Source organism: Artibeus jamaicensis, unplaced genomic scaffold (assembly GCF_021234435.1).
Source record: "Artibeus jamaicensis isolate MK-2021 breed Jamaican fruit bat unplaced genomic scaffold, CSHL_Jam_final contig_497, whole genome shotgun sequence".
In the NCBI taxonomy this organism is placed as follows: domain Eukaryota; kingdom Metazoa; phylum Chordata; class Mammalia; order Chiroptera; family Phyllostomidae; genus Artibeus; species Artibeus jamaicensis.
The window spans coordinates 9,444,978-9,468,228 of NW_026521863.1; the positions used below are offsets into that span (position 1 = coordinate 9,444,978).

The 23,251-nt window shown below is 37.7% G+C and overlaps 1 pseudogene; it reads right to left on the reverse strand.

Moving 5' to 3' along the window:
* Positions 1–643: 643 nt before the first annotated feature.
* LOC119058446 (small ubiquitin-related modifier 2-like) lies at positions 644–22,980 on the reverse strand (annotated as a pseudogene).
* Between the last annotated feature and the right edge of the window lie 271 nt (positions 22,981–23,251).

The following is a 23,251-nucleotide window of genomic DNA, read 5'->3' on the forward strand; positions in this document are numbered from 1 at the left end:
ATGGTCGATGCCACGGTTTTAAGTATGCTAATTTTAAAGTTCAGTTCTTTTCATTTGAAACAAGGAGTTTATTTAAACAACAAGCGTGTTGACTTGAAGGGGAAATTACCTAGGATACTTTTCTTTTAAAGTAATTTATCCCTACTTAACGACAGATTGCCCTACATGTAACAGCTCTGTACAAACAAGTTGTAAAATTGTCCTTGGTTTTACAAGGAAAAAATGAAAAACATTAAAATTATATAATCAAACAAGGTATGCAAGAATTTTTATGTTGTTCTTTCTTTTTTTTTTGTTAAACAGTGAGAGCAAAATAACTTACAGGAATATAAAGAGCTGAATGAGCATGCCACTAATGGAGAAAGAGGGTATCTTCCCAGAACCAGTATTTTTCCCCATCCCGTCTTCATTTGATGTTCATCAAAACATCCCATTGGCCGTTTAGTTTAAAAAATGCAAATGCTTGTGCACGTACATCAGTTTTTTTTATGTGCAATAAAGAAAAGGGGAAAGGGACAATGGAAGAACAGAGAAAACTATACTGCAGCAGTCAGGATGTGGTGGAACCAAACTGCAGTTTTCTGGTTGAGAATGTCCTCTTGGTCTGGAGGAACAGAGCTCCGCAGTAAAGCAGCGGATTCTCTTAGTAGAGACCCGCTGTCTGCTGCTGGAGCACATTAATCGTATCTTCATCCTCCGCGTCCCACTCTGCAGGTGTGTCTGTTTTCTTGATTGGCTGCCCATCAGATTGGAACCTAATCTGCCTCATTGACAAACCCTGTGTTTCACAATAGGCTTTCATTGGTTTCCTAGTGGTGTATGCTTCCTGATCTTAAACTGCACCACAGAACCATCCTGCCCCGCCACCTTCACCTTAAAATTAATATGATCTTTGTTCTCAGTCTTGACTCCTTCCTTGGGCTTTTCATCAGCCGTGGCGAGCGTTGGAGCCTCCTCAGCTGCCGCTTCACAAAAGAGGTACTGGGTCCACACTGAAAGAGACTAAAATTCAGTTTTAATTTCATAAATGTTTGCTACATTATATAACCCTGTTGATCATTTCCTTTTTATTAGCTGTAGTTTCCTCACAGTTTATATTGCGCATATTATACTGAACTTATTGTGTTTCTTGTTAAAATCTTTAAAATCTCTCCATTTGAGTTCTGCAGACAGAACTCGTATGCTAACTGGATTTTATAAAGCCCTGGGGGCTGGGATGGGAGTAAAAGACAAACTATACTTGAACAATAATTAAAAAAATATAAAATACAAAAAAGATAATATCGTAATTCAAATTTTTATTCATTTCAGTTTAACCTGATGTCTTTTAAATAATATTTTTATTTTATTTATTTATCTTTAGAGGGGAAGGGAAGGAGAGAGGGAGAAAAATATCAATGTATGTTGCCTCTCATATGTCCCCTGCTGGGAACTGGCCTGCAACCTGGGCATGTGCCCTGACTGGGAATTGAACCACAATCCTCTGGTTAGCAGGCTCGCGCTCAATCCACTGAGCTACACCAGCCAGGGCCTAACCTGGTGTCTTATTATAACATCTTTCTTGGTACTACTGTAAACTTTGAAAGAGAAAAGGGTTTTGCAAGATGCTAAGTATCACTCCCAAAATTTTTTGAGGGCTTAATATGTTACAAAATATGCATTAGAAATGTGCCAAGTGAATCAAAAGAACAACTTTATTTCTACAGTAAGGATCAAATCAGTACCTTCCACTAGAAAACTGTTATTGATTTGTGCTTCATCTTTGATGTCTGCCATTGGATGACCATGAATGATAGGCCAGGGGACAGCCTATCATGAAATACATGAGCAAAAGGCATTTGTCATGCACTTTGAAAACCCAAACCTCTTGAGGAAATTTTAGGTTCATAATACTTCAGATATAATGAGATTTCACAAAAGAAGTACTACCCTTTTACATCTTTGTATTATTTAAAAATACTAGAGGGAAGCAGGAATTTCATGAAGAAAGCTAAAAAATGAGGGATAATTGTTCTTGGTGATTTCTCTAAGTGATTATGATGAATAACTGTAAATGAGATAATAAAGTACAACTAAGGCTTTGGAAAAGTGAGGAATAAAGGAAGCACTCAAGTAATCAAATAACATATATAGGCTATTGGGACTATCTTCTCCTGGACAGTAGATTTTAGTTGAAAATTAGAGCTACAAGAGGATTTCTAAGGAATTTTACCCATCAACTTTAAAGAAAAAATGAATAGGTCTCAAAAAATGCATTTTCCTATGTAGTAGAAAAAAATAAACTGAAAAATAGGAAAAAGTTGAAAAAGACCTTGACAAACATCATCAAAATAGAACAAATTAACATGAAAGACAAATACCACATGATCTCACCTTTAACAGGAACCTAATCAACAAAACAAACAAACAAGCAAAATATAACTAAAGACCCTGAAATTGAGAACAGGCTTTGTTAATTTGTTTGAATTCACTTTATTTGCTCATTCTGTCTTTGTATGGAGGAGCTAATCACAGTAACCAGTATTTCTAAAGCATGTTTTACAGCAAAACTGGTTGATGGACTCCGAGTTTGAAATCATTTTTGGAAGCTCACTGCTCAATATTTTCAAAAGACTGAATGCTTCAATTCCAACCCATATTTTGGTAATGAGCATTCAAGAACAATTTCCCCCTTGGGAAAAATTAATCCCATACAACTAAGGAAGAAATTACTGTATGATGCCCCAATCATGATATTACATGTCAGTTTTAAATAAATGCTACTGTAAATAAGGTTTCTTGGCCTGTTCTCTGCCGTTGTTGCTGGAATGAGGGTCAACAGCATATCTTACACAGAGGCTGTATGATTTTTGACTCAACATGCATGTCGGTTGGTGCACATTCTAATTGTCATTAAATGCACAGTCTAACAAGGATCTGTTATTTGTATGGCTAGTTTATTAAAAGGTATGATTGTGGCCCTGGTCACATTGCATGTCACTCGCTTTATCCTTTCAACTATTTCAACAATAATGATAAATAATAAAAAAAAGAGCATTAGTAATCAATGTTAGAACATTAAGAATGCGTTCCATGTTTCTTGAGTATTTCTGTATAAAAAAATGCATTTATGGTCAGGATAGTAGCACTTGAGCTTTGGAGCTAGACTACCAGCTAGACTTTGTGAGCAAACCATTCTGTGCCTCAGTTTACTTATTGGTAAATTGGGGTTCATGCGAGGATTAAGTATTTTGAGATGTATAAAGGATTTAGAACAATATTTGACACTAATTCAACCCTCAACAAATACTAGTTCTTCTAAACATGATTTATAAGATAGTTTTTAAAAGCATTACTTTGGGAAGGCACACTGTATATTAATAACATGAGACACTCAATAAAGGTTGTGCTTTTGTATGTGATTAATTGACATCTCAAGTATACAAAAGATATAACACCAAGAGGAAAAGGACTTTTCTTTCTGATTACCAGTATTGCTAAGCATGTATACATAATAATTTCGAAAAATACTAGATTGCCTTTTGTGAGACAACTTTGAAATCGTTAAAGTGGGTGATTTCAGCATTACTTCTGTAAGAAGTGTGGCTACATCTATACCCTGGTAAGAAATAGTCAGTTCATTTTTTATATGTACCATTCCAAGGTAAGAGATATTAACCCTTAATGGAAAAACTCTTTCCTCTAAGTGCTTCCACAGAGGTGAACCCTGCTATTGCGTTTGGTCCCTGGCACAGGAGGAAGAAGGGTTCTCCAACTTGTCTCAAGTCGTGTATCAGAGACCAGAGCCACTGGGATGTTTATGCACATCTCTGTCACTCGAAGCTTCTTTAATCTAGGCCAGCTTTATGTGTGGGGGGGAAAGTGGCCTCTATGCAATGCCATTTGAAGAACAATTCAAACCTCAAATCAAGATAAATAGGATCTCATTGGATTTTTTTACAGTAAAAATGGATTTGAGCATTGAAAAGTTCAAGCCTGGTGAAATACGGGCAGACTTTCTAAATGTTACATAAGAGATAAGGCCACTTTGATTTTAAAAAATCTCATTTTGAATCAAAATGTTCTGTTATGAAGGTCACCAGAGGAGCCACGGGGTCCGTTTGGCTTCCAGCTCTAAGCACTCCTGGTCCAGAAATTGTTTCCAGGTATAAAGCTGGAAGGATCACTTGGCCAGCCCCATCTGTTTCTCTCCTCTTGGGGACCACGGTCATGCACTTTCCTTGGCTGACATCTAACAGCAGTTCTTCTACATGTTTACCAGCATTCTGTTTATATTGGCAGGTCAGGCTCAGTGATTATTGGCAGATTAAGCACAGCCCCACTGTGGCCAGAAGTAGAAATTTGACCTTAACAAAAAAAAAAGAAACGTGAAACAATTCAAACAAACCTCAAGATAAAAAGTATATCAATTGTAAAAGTGTCAGCTACATACTGAAAAGTATACTTACCCATCTCTCCACTCAATGCTACATTTTAGGCAGCGTCTATTACCGAAAGAAATTCATAGAAAAGAACATGTGTTAAGTCTTGGAATTTGAAGAGCAAAGAGGATATAACTACGTGAGTCAGAAAACATTAACTGGTACTATTTTTGGAGAAGAAAACCCAAAATAAACCATTTTTTTCTTCTTACATTTTTATAGAATTCTAATATAATCCAATAAAAAAGAGAGTTCACTTTGGATATATTATTTACTCTGTATATATTATTTCACTATGTGTGCAAATGTTTGAATCCCAATTGGGTTTTTTAACTTGTTCCTGATTTACTGATCTAATAAGATCAAATTAATTTTAAAATGTGCATGCTACATTTTTTACTATTAACATTATAGTAGCGAAAATGGATTTAGTCTATTTGCCATTTTCACAAATTTCATGATTACTTCTTAGTTCTCTGAAAATAATGGGCCTCATGTATTATAGCCATAAAACTAAAAAGATATTAAAAATATACATTATCTTTCTGAAAAGCAAGGAAGACATGTAATTTTGTGTTTTAATTTAAATTTGATTTGATGCAAAATTAGTTCCAAATTCACTTATCTAGAAGTGCTAATAAACAAATAATAAAAAGTCTGAAGTAGAGCAATAGCAACAAGATCAGACAGGTTTGAGGGGCATTTTACTAATAGAATCCTTGTGCTGTAGTTGAATGGTGAAGTCCAGGGAGAGAACCGTAGAGTGTGGCAGTCACAGTGAGAGGCTGGAGTGTCAAAGCCAGGTTACAATTTCAGCTTTGCCCCTTCACACTATGAAACCATAGGTAATTGGTTAACCCCACTTATACTCTTTGTCCTGTTCTGTGGGGAAAAATGGCCATGATTATGAAATGAGATAACATTTCCAAAGCATTTAATGATCCCTGGATCATAGCCAGTGTTTAATAAAGGCCAGTGTTTAATAAAGGGTTTATATTACATTTATAATAATGGTTATGATGATCTTATGGTGCTGGTGGTGGTCTTTAGCTTAGAATACTCTGAGACATAGGGGGTTAAAAATAGTTGGGAACTTTGGAAATATGATTAAGGCTGGAAGTAAACATTCAGGGTCACCATTAGATAGGTAGTATCTGGAGTTATACTCAAAGCAATTATGTTACATGATTTTTTTAAGTGATCTAGAAGGATTGTTTGAGAATAATTGCATCTGAAAGGGGAAAACTATTCTCATGGAGTCAGAAGAGAAATAGAAGACAATAGTATCAGAAGCCAAGGAAACATTTCTTGATTAAAGGAAGATCAAAACGCTAAATGGTGAAGACATCTCAAGAGAGTGAAGACTGAGAGAAAATCTTTACATTTCTCAAATAAAAGATCCAATCAACTATGAGAGGGTCAGATTTGGTTAAATTTTGGTAAGATAATGTGGCTGAAGATAGAATAAAAGTACAAAATAAACAACAGCAAGCATAGGTTGATCTTTAAAACACCCTTCCCATAAACCCATTTTATATGTGAGGGGAAAAAGCACAGAGAGATTAATATACTACTCAGGGTCCTAGTTTATAAACAGTGGAGCCAATATTGAAATCCCCTGACACTCAGAGTCACTGAAAGCATAGCCCTCATTAATATATTTATTTGAAATTAATTTGAACAAAATTCATTTATCTACATGCGATGAAAACCAAATCAATTTGGCCAGGATGATAGGCGAAGTTTTGATCTGCTATGATGGACATTAACTCTGGTAGAAAGTGAATGATCTTTAAACAGAGAAATTCTTCCAAGAGCCTGTCAGAGTCTCACTCACTAAGACACAGATAACTAGATCAGAAGATTGTTTCACTGTGGGCGCCACTTCAAAGGAAACAGTCTTTTGTAAACTGGGAGCCTAGGCCAAGGAGAATGGTTTGTGTAATTCTTTGTATTGTAGCATGTCAGTTTTGATTCTGTCCCTAGACAGGCCTAGCACAGTTAAATTGCAACTGTTGTTTTAGGGCATTGTAAAAGAAATTACTCCCAGCGTCTGTTCATCTCCACCCTTCCTCTTGCCCCAAAGTAGTTGTTTATCCAACCACAGTAATTATGATGGTAGGGTAATTTCCTTGGAATTGATCCTAGAGATTATATGATAAAATTTCACAGATGGTTTGGAGGAATCGTGCATTGCCTAAACCATTTTAGGATGAGTCTAATTCATCAGCCCTGTGCCAGACCAAACAGTTATTAATTGCCAAAGCAATAAAAGTACCAGAAGCTGACTTACCTCTAGGATTATTTCATTCCCTGAGACCATGACTAAACGCGTGGGTGTTCTGTATTGCTCACGCTGGAGAGAAATGGGGGTAGGTGATGGGGTAGAGGTGAGGAACCTTCTGCTTTCTGAAAATGTTTTAGAGGATGGTTTAGAAGTGGATATTTAGTACTGTCTTTGAGAACCTCGGGCCTTTTGCATCCTTAAAGGGACAAGCAGACCCAGGAATTAATACTCCATTGTCCATAATAGTATGCTGTAAGTCAGTTAATGTGTCATGTCTAATATTAAGAAATAAACAGTAATGTTAACTTATATAGAGAATGCTATGACATATAATCTTTTTTGCATGTACACTCAATATTACTAAATCTTTGCAATTGTAATAAAAAACCTATCCCTCCCAAAGACATGTGTCCTAAATAAATTAATGGGCTCATTTTCCTAAGCCATCAAAGAAAGAAATCATTCTCTAAATTCATCGCCACTGTAGTTGACTGCCAACATTGTAGGCCAAGTACTATCTTAGACAGTAAGGATGCAATAGTGAACAAAATAGACAAGCTGCCTGCATCGCAAAGCTTATATTTTAGTTTGCAGATTGGAAAGAAGTAAAAATGTAAGTGTGGATGCCAGACGGAGATGAGTGCTGTGGGGGAGGGGAATAAAGCAGGGGGAGGGGATGAATGTTGATGAAGGGGAGTGCGGTGGGTGAGGTTGTTAGTTACCACGCGTGTGAATTAGTCACCTAGATGAGAGGGGGAGTGAATGGAGAAGTGAAAATACGGTTGGTGTCTGAATAGCCTTATGAACTCAGCTGAAGTTAAAGTTCATCAATTTAAAGTGAACTGATCATTGTACTTGCGGTTTTTTTACTATGTTCCCGCTCCCTGAAAGAGACAGCAAGCTGTAATGCAGCCTGGGATGACAATATGCTAGTTGTGTTCAACCAAGAGAGGCAGGGCCAGGGACTTTGAAATATATGTAAAAGGATCATTACAGCTACAGGCTGTGGAACCTAAACAGGAAAAAAATGGAAGGTAAAGGGCTGAGGATCAGTCAGAAGAGGCCGTGAACCTCAACCTAGTTGAAGATTTATTGGAGTCAGAATCCTTGAAGGAGCAAACTTAAAACAGAAGAGATTGTGGTGCTCTATATATCACATATAGATTGAATTCAATTTGGGTTATAACACAGCCTTCCATTTAATCTTGAGAGTAGAGCATATATTAGAGAGAGGACAAATTTATTACAGCAGAAATTGTCACCGATTGGAGAATTGCTATGGTATTCAATATATTATCTAAATGAATATTGAAATCACAAAGAATTATGAGCTAATATTGGGTAGACTTGGATATGGAAGCTAAAATCTTCACTAATAGTCAAATCTGTAGGTTGACTAAAACATGAGTGGAGCCCTGGCTGGTGTAGCTCAGTGGATTGAGCGCGGGCCCGCGAACCAGACAATTTCAGTTCAATTCCCAGTCAGGGCACATGCCTGGGTTGCAGGCTGGTTCCCTGCAGGCCAGTTCCCAGCAGGAGATGCACGAAAGGCAACCATACATTGATGTTTCTCCTCCTCTCTTCTTCTCTTCCCCTCTAAAGATAAATAAATAAAAATCTTTAAAAAATGAGTGGAGAGCAGTATGTATACACTGATAAATATATACCACACTAGGGTAATGGACTTTAGACCATTGGGTTTCTTACAGAGAACGCTTTGGCAGTGACAACAAGGAGCAACAAGGACTGTTCTTGGTTCTTGAATTCTCTATTTAAGGCCCGGTGCCTCAAGTATGGGGATTTTGTTCAGGTTGGGGCTTTGGAGCACTAGACAAAGCATTGCCTCCATACTTACAAAAGTCTGGGGGAAAAGCAAAAATTCGCAATGTTTTAAAAGCCCACCAGAAACCTATGGCTGTTAGGCAAACAGCCGATCCCAAGTGTGAGAGAGACAGGTGTGTGCAGCGAGGGAAGGAAGTGGATATTTGTTCACCTACAACAGTTCTGGTTTCCCTTCTTGGGATTTACTGGTTTGATTTCTGCTTGAAGTGATCCTTTTCCCTCGACCACTTTTTCTCATGATTATGGATTATATATTTTTATTTGTCACTTCATATCTAGTAAATTTTGAGGCATGCCAGATATTTTTATTTTATGTTATTGAATGTTAGGATTGTGCTCTCTTTTTAAATGAGTGGCAGGAGGCTTTATTTTGGCAGTCAGATGACTTGTGATTCAGTCTGATTCTCTCAGGGGCTGCCATCTTCATAGGAGTGGGCGTAAGGCAGTCCTTCCTACCCTGGGGGTGGTTTGGGCCCACTCTTACAGCTTGTCATCCTGACAGCTTTTTGAATTCTCCGTGAGACTGACAAGACTCTGCACTTTGCCTTGTCGGAGCTCAAAATCATGTCAGTTCTCCAATCCACTCAACTCACAGCTCCCCAGTGGCTCTTATTGCCAGACCTCGTTGAATTTCAACTCAAGCACAACTTTGGATTCAGCAAGAACTCAAGACTCGCTCTTTTCCTAACTTCACTGAGTGTGAACCTGTATATGCACACTTCATATTTAGTAAATTTTCAAAGTTCATCAAAGGACTCTGTGCAGATCTTGTTACCAACTCCAATGAATGTCTCCTAGAGTCGGTAAGACTGTCCTGCTCTGTTTGGGACCTCCTTTGCTGGCCTGCTCTCCACAGTGTGTTCCACTAATTAAGCCAGGGGCTATCATAAAGTTTACATAGTTTTGTTCTCTTCTTGCAAGGATAGCAGTCCTGCAGTGACTAATATCAAAATTATTTTATACTCTTTGCCCAGTTTTCTCATCTCTTTAGAGGAGGAAGGTCATCCAGTTCCTGTTACTCCATCATGGCAGGAAGCAGAATTCTCCTCTTCACACAAAAGTAAACAAACAAACAAACAAACAAACAAAGATAAAACACCCTCTGGAAATAGTTTCTAAACATCAGGACTCCTACTGTACCTAGAAAACTGATCACGGCATAGAAGTGCATCGCAGCAGGCAGACTGGATGGTGCGGAGTCCAGCAGGCCAGCTCCCGTGCACACCCTTCCTGGTGGTGTGCTTTAAGCTTTCGTAAGCAGTGCTTGAATCCCAAGGGCTGACTCTGTGATAGGATGGTCATTTAACCATTACACATGTAATGAAAATATTTTTGACAGGCAATCATTTGTTAATATTTAAATCTTGACTTATAAAGAAAATTTTTTCTTGTCTTTGGATACTGGAATATATTGTGTCAAATTTGACATTTTCTTTTTCAGATGGCTGTGGAAACATTAATAATTTACTTATTCTCACTTTCTTTTTTAAAATATTTTTATTTTATTGATTATGCCATTACATTTGTTCTATCCCCCCCTTCATTCCCCTCCACCCAGCATACCCCTCCCCCACCATTCTCCCCCTTTAGTTCATGAACACTTGTCTCAAGTTCTTTAGACTCTATATTTCCCCTACTATTCTTACCCTCCCCCCTATTTTCTATCTAGTATCTATGCTGCTTATTTTCTGTACCTTCTCCCCCCTCTCCTTCTCCCACTCCCCTGTTGCTAACCCTCCATGTGATCTTCATTTCTATGGTTCACTCCTGATCTAGCTGCCTCTTAATTTGCTTTTGTTTTAGGTGTGGTTGTTGATAACTGTGAGTTTGCTGTGCTTTCACTGTTCATCATTTTTTATCTTCTTTTTCTTAGGCAAGTCCCTTTAACATTTCATATAATAAGGGCTTGGTGATGATGAACTTCTTGAATTTGATCTTATCTGAGAAGCACTTTACCTGACCTTCCATTCTAAATGAAAGCTTTGCTGGATAGAGCAATCTTGGTTGTAGGTCTTTGGTTTTCATGACTCGGAATACTTCTTTCCAGCCCCTTCTTGCCTGTAAGGTCTCTTTTGAGAAATCTGCTGACAGTCTGATGGGAACTCCTTTGTAGGTGACTGTCCCCTTAGCTCTTGTTGCTTCTAGGATTCTCTCCTTCATTTTAATCTTGGCTAATGTAATGATGATGTGCCTTGGTGTGTTCCTTCTTGGGTCCAACTGCTTTGGGACTCTCTGAGCTTCCTGGATTTCCTGGAAGTCTATTTCCTTTGCCAAAATGGGGAAGTTCTCTTTTATTATTTGTTCAAATAAGATTTCCACTCATGACTGTTCCTCTTCCCCTTCTGGTACTCCTATAATTCGAATGATGGAACGTTTGAAGATGACCTGGAGGTTCCTAAGCCTCTCCTCATTTTTTATTCTCACTTTCTTTAATGCCATTTCTTTTAAGCTGTAGTCACATGGCTAGCACTTTCTCGCTCATTGTTGCAGAATTTCAGATATGAAATGAGGAGCTATCTTCCATATTTACATTTCTTTTCCCTTGCAGTTTTCCTTTTAAACATACTTAACACCATATTCTAGAGTTACAAGAACAGGTTTGTGATTTCTTGAATTATTAAAATACCAGAAAGCAGAAATGCAGTCACAATAGTTAGTGAATAGAAGAAGCAAATTTATGAAATCCTAAAACTAATTATTTTTTATAATGTGCTTTTGGCTTAAGATAAACTTCTATTTCTTTAAAAATTTTCATAGCCCTTTTATGTCTTTCTTTGGAGAATATATATTTTTTCTATTTGGAGTCTTTGAGTGTGTCCTGGTTTTTATGTAAGCATTTTCTCAGAATGATGGTCTTTTTGTGATGGCTATAGAAGGACAGATAAAATCCCTGAGATTTCATATTGCCTTTTTGGAATATAAAAATAGAAATTAATGGCAGTACTGAAATAAATATTTAAAATTTCTTCATATCCGGATATAAGTAGTTTCAATGTCACTGTACATGTGAGTGAAAATAATGTTCACTGTACATCACTATTTTCTATAAGTAGGACATCTACAGAAATCAGTTTTCTTAATACTGTGTTGTATTTATCAGAGGAAATAATTCTGATTTTGTGCAACAAAGTAAGTTTCTCAAGTTTTCCCTCCTGTTCCCTGAATAAATGTAATATTATAGCTGCATTGTTCAGGTATAATTTCCACTTTCAGAATCTTTACCTTCTTCCGTAATGACACAGAAATGAAGATAGGCCTCCATGTTCCTACAGCCAGGGGATTGTGATGAGGTGTTTGTGTCATTTGCATACAGTGTAAAATGTTTTAAAAATCAATGCAGAAAACTCCATGGTGACTAAAATACCGAAATTTTAACTAGACGCAGGATCATCATTATTGCCTTTTAAACATATTTTAATTAAATTTATTGGGGTGACATTTGTTAATAAAATTATATAGAGGTTAAATACACAATTCTATAATATATCCTCCATATATTGCATTGCTTACCCACCACCCAAGGTCAAGTCTTGACCTAATACCATATATTTTAACCCCTTTCCCCTTTATTATCTGCCACTGCCCTTTCCCCTGGTAAGCACCATACTATTTATTGTCTCTGTATGTAAGCTTTTGTTTGTTAGTTTCTCTTATTTGTTTGTTTGTTTGTTGCTTTCAGTTTTATATCCCATGTGGGATATATGAGTGATATCATATGGTTCTTCACTTTTTCTGTCTGACAAAGTATAGTTAGCATAGAATATTCTATTTGTTTTCAGTGTACAACATAGTGACTCAACATTTATGTGTCTTACAGTGTGATCACCATGATAAGTCAAGTAACCATCTACCACTGAGCAAAGTTATTCTGATATTATGGACTGTACCCCTGTGCTTTCCCTGACTTCCCTGTGCCTTGTTTATCTTACAAGTGCAGATGTACAACTTTTACTCTCTTCACTTTTTCACCATCCACCTTACCCCCTTTCTCTTCTGGCAGCAGTGCTTTGGACTGTATCTAAGAGTCTGTTTCTGTTTTGTCCTCATTATTGAGTTTTGAATCAAATCATTGCTCCCAATTCAGAAGCCATGAAGAAACAATGAAAAAAGATGACATGAAAACTAAATGATAAATGAAGATGATGAAGAACTGTGCATGCCAAATTTATATGAAAAAGTTCAAAAAGAAGAGAAATTGAATATAAATTAATTGTGATACACCTTACAAATGACCAATTCAACATAAGAAATTGACAAATACTATGAAATTTAAAAAGATTATAAATGTTTACTTAGTATATAAAGATATTTAGTTTTATACATAATTAGACACTCATATCATCTCAATAAGATATGATTTATTATACAAGAAGATAATGAATTATAATATCATAATAGATCATATTACACAACTAATAAATTTAAAAACATATGTATAGAAAATTCCTGATACCATAACATATGGACATCACCTATAAATCATCATGTAAAATTTGAACAAAAACAGTTAAATAATATGAATATAAAATTTGCCTGCAATATAAGAAATAAAACACATTTAAAATTTATAGAAATCAAAAAATAAAACTAGTCACAATAATGTGAAGCAGATCTCATACTCTAGATTAGAAAAGAGCAAGAGAAAACCTTAAGGAAGGTTTTAGATACTCTGCTTACTGTACAGTAATTCCAATTCTGGAACTTTGTCCCCCCAAAGAAATAATTGGCTAAAAGGCACAAGGTAAAAGAAAGTTCATTGCAGTGTGAACAATACTTGTGAAAGCTGTGAAATAACTCAAGGGGCATCCGCCAAATAAAAATGACAAACCCACACAAATTGGCACTCTATTATATTCATAATTATGAATCTGGAATGATGTCTGTAATGTAAAGTTATCTGTGAAACCAAGTTACGAAATCATGTATGTGTACACCATATGGTCTGATGTTTACTTAAACATTATGTGAATATGCGTGTACACATTTGTTACTAGAAAATTTGGAGAGAATCTGTACCAAAATGTTATCACAAGTCATTCACTTTCTTCTTCACATCTTTTCATATTGTCAGCAAGATTAGGTTTGCCATCCAACAAAATTAAATTAGTTACAATATAGTGTACCAATAGAAAAGGGATTCTTTCATTCAGACTTCTTACAAATAAAGCTGCCCATGGGAAGTAATTAACTCGGCTGAAGTTTAGTTACATTTTGCATGCCCTTCAGGCAATAACGACAGAGGAATATCCCTTCAGGTTGAACTGGGATGGCTGGCCTTGAACTTGCCTGCTTCCTGTGTTTCTTTCCTGGGGCAGGGCAACTCTCCAATATGCTCTCCTACTATGTGGCTGAATTTACAATGTAGTATATTACTCAGGAGAAGTAGTGCCCATTTATATACAGGAGATAAATGCAAATATGACACATTTTAAAAAACATAGTAACACGAACATGCAACGTGTCTTAATTTCCCAAGTGAACAGAGAAGTCCAGTGTCCATATTAAAAGACCAACCACAGGAGCTTCTGTTGCTTTCATGGGCAAAGCCTCAAAAAATAATTGATGTGAAAATTTGGTCAGGCAAGCTCCACAGGGCGGCTCTCATGATAGTACTGAAAAATCCTTTTCCTGAAGAATAAGGAAATGCTGGCGCATTGGGGAGACAGCCCAGCCAACTTGAACTACTGGGTTTTCAAATTATTATTGTTGCTGTTGTCATCATTGTTGGTTCATTGTTGTTATTTTAAATACTAGTGCCTCCACGTGATGACAATTCAAGTTTGCAAAAAGATAAACAGCTATCCTCTCATGTCCCCAGTGTTTCTGCTTCTCTGGCTTAGAGAGTGCCCCCCCACCCCCTAGACGCACACTGTGACTAAGGCAACAGGGCGAGGGGCACTATCTCATACCTTGTTGCCTAAACTTTGTTTGAGGCTTATATATTTGAGGGTAATAATGTTAACTTGCGCACTTGTGTTATTTTCTTAAAATGTTGTGAGGATAGGGAAGATATTTTAAAAGTGAATCATTAACTATTGTTTCCTAAAACTGATTTAAAAGATGAAGACACAGTCTAGGCTGAAAAATAGACTTTATTATTATTATTACTATTTTTTAAAACAACACTTTTGCCTAGCAAGTCCTTCTGTGCCAGGTATCCCATAGAATGGGTTACCTTCAGTCAATCCTACTCGAGACTTTGCCTGGTAGCTTCAGTGCCTTTCCCTTGTAGAGGACACATTGGAACCAACACAGTTACAGAATTAGTTTCATGACATTGCTACGTGGCAGTTGCAGACTCGTCCCTCACGATTCTACTCTCTGACCCCACATTGACAGTAATCAAGTCCATATTCTTGATTAACCATCTGCTATGGACTAAATGTTTGTGTTCATCCCCCCAAATTTGTATGTTGAAACCTAACTTCAAAGATAATAGTAGTAGGAGATGGGGCCTTTGGGAGGTGAGAAGACCATGAGGGCCCTCGTAAAAGAGATTAATGCCCTTATAAATAAAAGAGTTCCCAGTGCAATCTCCAGACCTTCCGCCATCTCAGGTTATGGCTAATAGGGCGGTGTCTGTGCACCAAGGAGCTTGTTCTTGTCAGACTTCAAAGCTGCCTGCACCTTGATTTTTGACTTCTCAGCTTCCAGAGCTGCAAGAAATACATTTCTGCCCTTGCTGGTGTGGCTCAGTTGGTTGGAGCATCATCCCATAGACCAAATGGTGCAGGTTCGATTCCTGGTGAGGGCACATGCTCAGGTTGAGGGTTCAATCCCCCAGCAGGACCTATATGAGAAGGCAAGCATGTTCCTCTCTCTTTCTTTCTCTCCCTTCCTCTCTCTCTCTAGGCAATGAAAAAAATGTCCTTGGGTGAAGATTAAAAAAAAGAAATACATTTCCATTGTTCACAATCCATTCAGTTTATGGTATTTTTTATATCAGCCCAAAAGGATGAAGACAGTAGCATACTAAAATAACAACTATGAGCAACAATGAAAAATTGGTCAAACTTCAAAATGAAATAGAAATAGCTAAATTAAAAGCAATTCACATTTAAGTTTTAAGTGTACAATACAGTATTTTTCACTTCAAGTACAATGTTACTTTTAATGTGATCAGAAAACTTAGCTACCATGTTCATCTAATTGGCCACTCAGCTCCTCTCCTATGACATGTCAAATTATGAATTTCCATTGTTATGAAGAAAGATTTGCTCCTGAGGGGAAATATTGTCACTGCTTGTCACAGAGGGCTTTGCAATTTGTTCACTGTCATTTTGGTCTCTTCTATCAGACAGTATGAAAAACACTGAAATCCTAAGAAGTAAAATTGCTATCTTCCCCCGCCAGTTTTCCAGTTCTCAAATCACCCCCTATACCGGCTCAGGCCAGTGCTGATCTGACTTACTACCGCCCTTTCAGGACCGTCACAAAAGGCAAATCTCAGGGCGTGTACTCCTTTCTGTCTGCCTCTTCCCCTTGGCACTGTGTTTGAGAGATTTATCCAGGATATCACCATTATATGTGCTGCTGAGTAGTATCCTACTCTGTGGCATATGGTGTAATGTATACATTGTTTCTTTGTGATGATTTGACCAAATTATTTATATTTTTTAATATGAATTGCAAGTGTCCTCTCCCAGTTATGTGCTTAACCTGCATCATACCCTTATGTGTAACTAAGGACATGTCATGAAGAAGAGCAGAGAGTACTTTGTCCTAGGCTCACAGTGGATTTCTTTGCCCAGTAGTATTGCTCTATCGAACCGAAGCTTCCTTTACTTGTTCAGAGCAAAGACAAAAGGAGACCAAAACCAGAACAGAATTTAATGGATAATGATGAGCATTTCTTTTCTTGCAATTTTGAAAAGATGCTGTTGCACCCAGCCTTTCTTTAAGCATCTGTGATAAGGTTTACATAATTAGGTTTGGCTGCTCAGAGAGAAAAGAGGAAGATGGATCTTCTATTTGTTTATCTTTTGATCTTGTTCGCTGTCCCTTTGTGACAATATTCCACTCTTTGTGTCCCTCCACTGCCAGGAATCTGGAGAAAGTTCAGGCTGTAAAATGACATATTATTCTTAGAACTGCAATCTGTTTGTTCACTTCTGACAGTCCACCAGGTATGCTTTTGTTTTCTTTCCATTAGAAAAATATTTAATAGCCAGCAGCTTCCCCAGAGCTTTCATTCTTTTCAACAAATGAAAAAATACAGTACTATTATTTTAGTTTATACCTGAAGCTAGTCTTTGATAGCAAGCCAAAAGACTTGTCATAGGAATATATTGATTTCTTATTTGATATTGCAGAGAAACTGAGCCGTAGCCCCTTTGAAATAGAACTGTATATAGAAAACAATGCTAAGGAAATGAATGCACAGTAACCCATTACATCTGCAATGAACCACCCAGATTTATTAAGATATTACTGACATATAATGTAGGTAAGTTTAAGGTATACGATGTGAGGATTTGATACACATATGCATTGGGAAATGATTACGACAGTGAGGTGGGGTTTTATTTCTTCTTTTGTTTGTGTGTCTCACAATTCTTTATTGAATGTCTCTCATATATGCGAGGAGTAGATCCACGCCTTCCTCTTCTTTTGTCATGTCAATGGCGTAAAGGGGTCAGAAGATTTAATCAATTCGATCAGGAGTTGAGCTTGGCTTCAATTTTACTGTTGATATTCTTAGCTTCATTCAATTTCGGATTAGTTGCGGATTGCTACCTTGTGCTTAGAATGAGCTCCCGGAACTCCAGACACATTTCTCAATGTTCCAGCTGCTCTCTTTACTTTTTGTGATGGGCACAACAAGCCTGTGAGTCAAAGGGCATTTCTCCATGGTCTCGTTCCCCTGTGGCCCCTGCCCCACATTCCTGCTGCACATCACTGCCAGCTCCGGTCTCTCCCAGGCAGGCCCTGCGCCACCTTCTTCAGAATCACTGCTTCTGTTCCCTGAGGCAGACAAACTGTCTTTTATCTACAGTTGATGCTGGGCAGGATTTTCTTGCTTCCTGCCCAGGAGGAGTAGACATTTTCTTGGTACTTGTGTCAAAACAAGGTTTGTTTTCATATCTTGGCTATTGGTAAATAATGCTACAGTGAACATAGGAGTGCATATATCTTTTCAAATTAATGTTTTTGATTTGTTACATGTATACCCAGAAGTGGGATTGCTAAGTCTTATGGTAGTTCTATTTTTAATTTTTTGAGGAATGTCCATATTGGTTTCCATAGGGACTACACCATTTTACAATCCCACCGACCGTCAGTGAGGGCATTGTGTTTTTAATTTCAAATTCTACTCCTTCATTCTGTTACAAAGGAAAGTCATTGATCTGTACACTAACCTCGGCTCCAGCAAACTTGACCCAATTATTTATTAGTTCCAGTGTTTGGGCTGGGTCTCCATGAGGTGTGGTAAAAAGTTCCGGTGAGAACACGGGCAGCGAGGGTTCCGTGCCATCCTAGGGCACGTGAGCATTGTCTTGACTCTGGGTAAGCACAGAACTGGCCCTGTTGTTGTAAAATGAAAGAAGTTAATACATGTAACGCTTTGTGGCAAGGGCTTTGCACTTGTGAGGCACTGTGATGGACTAAATGCTGTGCCACAAAAACTGCATACGGTAAAGTCCTAACCCCAGGACCTCAGAATGCAACTGTATTTGGAGAAAGCTCTTTAAAACGAAGTCATTTCAGAGTAGATCCTAACCCAGTAGGACTAGTGTTCGTATATGAAAAAGGAACTTGGACACAGACACGTCCAGAGGGAAGATGATGTAAAGACACAGAAAATGCCCATCCACAAGTCAAGGACAGAGGTCTGGAATGGAAGACACTCTCTTGTGACGCCCTGCTGACACCCCGATCTCAGACTTCGAGTCTCCAGGGACTGAAAACCAGATTTCTGCCGCCTCTGATAAGGCAGCCCCGGCAAACTAGCATAGGCACTGCTATGTGTTAACTATAAACAGTAATTTCTTCTGGAAAATAGGCCCTTTGATTTCTGTATTGGTGATTGGGAAATGCCACTCTTTCCTACAGAGCAGATCTTGTGTTACCCTTAATGAATCCAGAGCCTTTGGCTCAGTAAAATCCCAAATATTGGAAGCACTTAATGCATAGCAATGCAATTCGTATGGTGGACGATCAATAATCCCCTTCCTCCCGCTGCTCCAGTGGCCAAGGCAGCCGTGTTCTATTCCCACTGCTCCAATTAGAGCTATGCGCCCTTTGCTGAATCAATCACTGTGTCAGAAGCTAGAGAAGACCTTCATCTCAAGTTTAAAAGGTTCAAGCATCATTTTATAACAGTAGCTGAGGCTGCAGCTTCAGTTAAGCGATCATCTCTCTCTTGCCCCCCCAATCCTTAAAGATGCCACACATTTTATAGGAAAGTATTCTGAGTTTGAGGAATTATATATGGCCTGCTTTCAAAAATGTCTGATACAAGACACTGCAGAGCCCTTGAATGATTACAGAAGTAGTGTTAGTAATCATAACATTAGAGAATTTAGAGTTTTAAGTCATATTAAAAGAACCCGATTCATTTCTACAGTTGACTGATATGGTCCCCAAGCCTGGTTCTCAGGGATGCACAGGGGACTCAGTTCCAGTGCCCTCACGCTAGACCCTGGCCCTTCCCACTCAACCACAACGTCAACAAAGAAATGAAATGGACTTTCGGATGAATGTGAGAATTTATTGAAACATTGGAATTGTTACATTATTCTCAGGCTAAAGAAATCAGTTCAGTTTTGCTCTACCTTGTGCACGACCGAACATCACTCTTCCGTGGCTACAAATGGTCTCTCTCTGAGCACTAGGAGAACCCAAAACAGCAGAGTAGGGTTCTGCTCTGGCGATGTCTGGGGTTTTTAAACTATCTGATTACTTGTAGCGATGAAAGAGGTGACAATGACAGAAAAAGAAATAGAGTTTGACTACAGATGAGTTTTTAATACTTATATGTAAAAATGGTTTTAAATACTGTGACTTTTAGAGTGATGTTACTTTAAAACTGACAGTCTGGCCTCAGCAGCAGGTTTCCATTTCCTCAAAATGCTACAATCTCGGAAACACATTAGTAGATCAAGAAAATGTAAGACGATAGTGCTGATTTCTTCAGAGAGGAAAGATATTCTTGCTCTCGTTATGTTAAAAACATAAAGTTGCCCAAATTGTCTCCTCTCCCACAGTAAGTCAATTGAAACTTAAAGAGAAGTATTCAAAAAATCTATGCTACTTTTGTTTTATTTTATGATTTTTGTATCCTCACCAAGGACATTTTTTATTGCTTTTAGAGAAAAAAGGAGAGGGAGAACTATCAATGCAAGAAAGAAGCATCAAATGGTTGCCTCCCATTAGTGCCCAGACCGGCACCTGGACTCAAAATTGAACCCACAACCCTTCCATTTCAAGACTACTCTCCAACCAACTGAGCCAGCCACAGTGGCCAGGGCAAAGTATTATACTACTTTTAGTAAGAAACCCTTAGGTATATGAATTACATGTATATTTTGAATAAAAAGTCCACATTGCATTAATCTCTTTCTAGGAAATTGTTTAGCCTAATAAAAACGTAATGGATCAAAGTGACTTTCAGGGGAAAATGGTGCATTAGGAGAAATGTTTCTCACTTCTGGTGTGTCCTTGGCAATAAAATGACATTTAATTGAATTTAATTTAATTTAAATAAAGTGAAAACCAGCCTCTTCTAGTGTCACAAGAAATATGAAATTTTAACTATGGTATGTCTGCCATCCTGATTTTTGGGCCTCCTTTATTTTGTTGCTAATACCCCCCTAACAAGAGGCAACTTCAAAATTTCTTAGCCTTCTTTTTCTCCTACATTGTGTCAGACTGTGGAGTTGTCACGCTTTAAGGAAGAGAACAACATTATATTTTGTCTCATTTCAACAGTTTTACAGTACTTCAGGTGGTATACAGGACACATTTCATTGTTCAGCCAGGAGTATTTTATGTTTAAAAAGGATTCCCTCTGTTTTCAAGCTGAGTGGTCTTCAGTGTTTTATTAGAAAAAGCGATACGCTTCTTCTAGACGCTTCCACCTATTTGAAAGGGTGATCTAGGTGAATCGAAGAAATCTTCAGTGAAGCTGTCACTTGAAATTCTGATCCATGTCTTTTCCTTTAGAATGACAGAAAGAATTCACAACTGGTGAGAACATGATGATTATCCTTATTTACGTGGAATCCTCTGGCAGCACAAAGCACATCTTTCTTACCCAGCATGACTTGGAGCAGGCAGCAACTTTGTTTGGCAGAAGGGGAAATCACATTGACTGATCTGAACTACAGGCTTAGAAAAATCAATCTCCAGGGAGGAGCAGACACTGCTTCAACGCCAACTCACATCTTGGAAAAAAATAAAGTGAACCGTTTCTCTGAATGGCTTTTCAAAGAATTTGCACAACATTTGAAAAGACTTTCATTAAATCACACTTTTCAGCACATTAGTTACTTGTCTATTAATGCCACTGACATTACTGCACAGGAACAAAAGATGGAGCCGTTAGAGTACCAATTAGAGACTGTGAACACTAAAATTTTAAGTAAACTAAATAAAAGCATCCCAAGTGAAACTCATCAAGAACAGCTTGTCTAGTTCTTCCTGTTTATTAGCAGGATGACCTTTCTCCTGTCCTTATCTTTGAAGAGAGGGAAGTCAAACTATGAAAGGTTATTTATTTATTTATCATCAGAAAATGAAATTAAAGGTCCAGAAATTCTTTTTCTTTGGTTATCACAAACCTTACCTGAATTTAAAAAGCAAGTCATTTGCTCATTTTATTGAAGGACATTGCAGTAGTCTCCCCTTGTACAGAGGGGGTATGTTTCAAGACCCCCAATGGATATTTTTCCTATACATACATAGGTATGAAAAGATTAATTTATAAATCAGACACAGCAAGATTTTAATAATTACTACTAATAAAGTAGAACAGTTATAACAATATACTGTAATAAAAGTTAAGGGAATGTATGTGATTTCCTTGAAATTATCTCTAGTCACAATGTCTAGTAATTGGTTTCTGTGGCATATTCTTCTGCAAATGATGCCCGATATTTTTATGTCCATCCAAGAACATCTGTGCTCTCAGCTGACTTGATCCTACTTCATATTCTGGGATGTTGTTCAAGAAAAATATATTGATACAGTAAGAAAGCACAAAAATATTTTCCGGTTATGCTTTCTTTAGTCCCTTTGCTACTCAGAGTCCAGCTGGTCTGTGAAAAATGATGTCGTTTTATAGCCTCATCATTGAAGAACAGAAACCCGTGAGAAATTGGATTAGATCACTGGTTCTGAAATCTTGCATCACTTTGGTATTTTTAAAGCCTTTTTTTCAGAGCAGTTTTAGGTGTAGAACAAGACGGAGAGGAAGATACAGAAATTCCCCTACATTCAAACACAGTTTCCCTCATTACTAACATCACTCACTAGAATCATCTACTTTTGCTAAGGATGGACTGACCTCGACAAACCCTAATTACTCAAAGCACACCTTGTGTTATATATTCTAAGGGTTTGGACAAATGTACAATGACATATTGTTTATCATCATATTATACAGACTATTTTCACTGCCTTAAATAGCTTCTGTGCTCTGCCTGTTCACCTCTCCCTGCTCACCCCCACCGCTGGCAAACATTGATTATGTTTCTTATTGTTTTCATAGTTTGCCTTTTTTCAGAGTGTCATGTAGCTGGAATCACATAGCATATGGCCTTTTCAGATTGGCTTCTTTCACTTCTAATATTCATTGAACTTTTCTCCATGCATTTTCATGGCTTGAAAGCTCATTTCTTTTCAGCACTGTTTAATATTCCATTGTCTGGATATATCACGGCTTACTTTTCCATTCACATGTCCCATGGAAGGACATGTTGGTTGCTTCCAAATGTTGGCAATTATGACCAGAGGGGAGGGGGAAGGGAGATAATGGAGCACAGGAGGGGAAGGTAGTTGAAGAACATGTATAAAGGACTTGTGGGCAAAGACACAACAGGGGAGGAGGATTGAATGTGGAGGGTGGAGGTGGGGAGGGCAAGGAAGAGTAATGGGAGAAAAATGGGGACAACCTGTAATCGAACAATGGTGAAAAGATAAAGTCAGTTCTGTATAGGAAAAAAAACAAAAACAAATTTTTGTTTGGCTATTATGAATAAAGCTCACTTGGGTGTTTTAAAAACAAAAAAGATGAAACAAAACAAAGAACAAGCATCAGCTTTGAGCATATGAGTTACCTGGGGATCTCTTACTGAGCAGGTCTGAGTGAGATGGGGCCTGAGCTTCCGATTTCTTATGAGCTTGGAAGTAACACCCACTTGGCACATCCAGGGCCATTTCTTGGGCATCAAATGCTTTGGATCCACTTATGAAAAAACGGTGTCTCATAGTTGGACCAAGCACTTCATGTTTAAATAAGCAGCCCTAGTGGGATATATGTTTAAAAGGCAAAAGATTTATACAATATGAAGAGAAACCAGAGTTTGCGGTGGGATATGTTTAACTAGTTAGAAAGCTTTCATGGGTCAGCATTTGAAAACAAATGGAATGTATAATCTTGTGCTGACTTCCAGTTCTCTGTAACCAAATTTTTTATTTTTACAGAGGTAGTATACTGAAGGGATGCTTATAATACAACACTTCAGTTGCTTGTGGGTAT